We start from the raw sequence: 2,500 nt of genomic DNA, 5'->3' as shown, positions 1-2,500 counted from the left end.
TGTCTGATTGGGTTAGTTACACAAGATTCTTTGAAGAAGAAGACGTTACTTCTGCTGGCCCTCGTTAGGCGGTCGCCCTCTAAAACCATCCCCTGGGCAGCTGCTGAAAGCCTGGCCCCTTCACAGCGCGAGATGCTTTTAACGCCATCATTTGCATACGGCCGGCTGCGGGGTCAATAAGCACTCCTAGCCGTGGCAAGGAGCTCGGTGTGAGGCCTGGTAGAGGCGGCGGGGTTGCGTCCTTATCTTAGAGGTCTTGGGGGGCTTGGGATGCTTGGGACTTCCAGCCTCTACTTTACGTAAGGTCGGTGTCCAGCAAGGCGCCACTCAATGCTAGCCGAGCTGGGCAAGATGGCAAAACGTCATCAAAATTGTCTACAATACCTGGTGTTCTCAGGAGGTGTCCCAACCAAGTATTTCCGAACCCATCTCTGCTTTGCTTCCGAGATCGGACGTATCCAAGGTGGTATGGCCAGTAGACGCTGCTTGGCCCATCGCCCGGCCAGCCTTCCTCAGGCTCGCGTGGGGACGAGAACTCTGGCCGTTCTGGGGCGGTCTCCGAAGGACCGATGCATAGGCTGTGCCGTCCCTATAGGTGTTGTTTGTTGAGCAATGAAACACCTGCCGCATCAGATGTGTTTAAAAATGGCTCGGCGCAGGGTCTCCTGCAGGCTAAACCGTTCATCGCGGGGATGTGACAGAAAGAGCAAGCTGGACCCGCAACTTGGGGTGGAGCGAAACGCCCAGGAGTGAATGAAGGAAGAGGGTGAGATGGTTGCGAGTGAATTTGAGCTGCTCTTCGGGGGGGTCGTGTGGCCTGCAAAGGTGTTTTGCTTGGGTTGTGCTGTAAACTGGCCTCCAGGTTACCGGTGGTTGCCTCCAGGTCAGCGGTGGTTGCCTCCAGTCATGCGGGAGTCGCTGGTCCTGGTGAAAAGAAGCCTAGTATTAAAAGTAAATAAGCAACAATGCTGGAGGCCCACGGTGATGAGAAGGATGCTGGTATTTTGCAAGGATTAAATAGCGCAAGAGAGAAAGCAAATGAAAAGAAGAAAGGAGCATGTGTGCGCTTGTGAAAAAAGGAATGGAAAAAAGGCATAGAGGAGAGTGACCCCTGCTGGTGGAAGTAAGAAAAAGCAAAAGCTTACAGCACCTGGTATTCCCAGGCAGTATCCCATCCAAGTACTAACCAGGCCCGACCCTGCTTAGCTTCCAAGATCAGACGAGATCGGGCGTGTTCAGGGTGGTGTGGCTGTAGGCAGAGACAGGCCTCTCACTTGCTGCTTTTCCACTTTGACGTCCGGTTGCCGGCTGCCCTTTCCAGTGCTTAGTAAGACAAGGTGCTTTTGTGCTTTCTTTTCTCTTCACTTTTTTGCTGGCTCCTTAAAAAGGTCTTGTAGACAGAACGCCCCGCTCAGAGCCGCTGAGCTCACTGATCGGCTGCCGCGCTGTCGACGGAACGTCAGCGTCGCGGCCAATGCCACAGGCCGGGAGCAGCGGCGAGACTCACCGGTAGACCTGGGTAGGGTGAGTAGAGCGCGGTTAGTTGCTTTCTAATAGCCTGCAGCCGGGGATTAACTTTTAATGAAAGGGAGCAACCCTTTTGACTGTCTGCAGCGCGCCGTACCTAGGAAGCGCACACTCACACACGGCGAGCATGCACAAGTTGCTCGCACGAGACCACATTCCCTATTTGCACCTGCAGCTTTTCCGCCACCATGCGTCAGACTCTCCTGCCTGTCTTATTATTATTTCAGGGCCTTAGCAGGAACCACCCCCTCAATTCCCTCCCGCTCCTTCCTAGCACTGAGGTTAGCTCCTGGGCAGCTGTCTGATTGGGTTAGTTACACAAGATTCTTTGAAGAAGAAGACGTTACTTCTGCTGGCCCTCGTTAGGCGGTCGCCCTCTAAAACCATCCCCTGGGCAGCTGCTGAAAGCCTGGCCCCTTCACAGCGCGAGATGCTTTTAACGCCATGATTTGCATACGGCCGGCTGCGGGGTCAATAAGCACTCCTAGCCGTGGCAAGGAGCTCGGTGTGAGGCCTGGTAGAGGCGGCGGGGTTGCGTCCTTATCTTAGAGGTCTTGGGGGGCTTGGGATGCTTGGGACTTCCAGCCTCTACTTTACGTAAGGTCGGTGTCCAGCAAGGCGCCACTCAATGCTAGCCGAGCTGGGCAAGATGGCAAAACGTCATCAAAATTGTCTACAATACCTGGTGTTCTCAGGAGGTGTCCCAACCAAGTATTTCCGAACCCATCTCTGCTTTGCTTCCGAGATCGGACGTATCCAAGGTGGTATGGCCAGTAGACGCTGCTTGGCCCATCGCCCGGCCAGCCTTCCTCAGGCTCGCGTGGGGACGAGAACTCTGGCCGTTCTGGGGCGGTCTCCGAAGGACCGATGCATAGGCTGTGCCGTCCCTATAGGTGTTGTTTGTTGAGCAATGAAACACCTGCCGCATCAGATGTGTTTAAAAATGGCTCGGCGCAGGGTCTCCTGCAGGCTA

General features: G+C 54.8%; 1 non-coding gene across 1 annotated transcript; it reads right to left on the bottom strand.

Moving 5' to 3' along the window:
* Positions 1–1,138: 1,138 nt before the first annotated feature.
* LOC141266734 (5S ribosomal RNA) lies at positions 1,139–1,257 on the bottom strand. The gene has a single exon (XR_012320761.1). It is a non-coding gene; the product is annotated as a 5S ribosomal RNA (ribosomal RNA).
* Between the last annotated feature and the right edge of the window lie 1,243 nt (positions 1,258–2,500).

This window comes from Phyllobates terribilis, unplaced genomic scaffold (genome assembly GCF_046119375.1).
Source record: "Phyllobates terribilis strain yellow unplaced genomic scaffold, ASM4611937v1 Scaffold_4__5_contigs__length_816908805, whole genome shotgun sequence".
Taxonomy (NCBI): domain Eukaryota; kingdom Metazoa; phylum Chordata; class Amphibia; order Anura; family Dendrobatidae; genus Phyllobates; species Phyllobates terribilis.
Note: the sequence above shows the minus strand (reverse complement) of the source record. Positions and strands in the feature narration are given on the sequence as shown.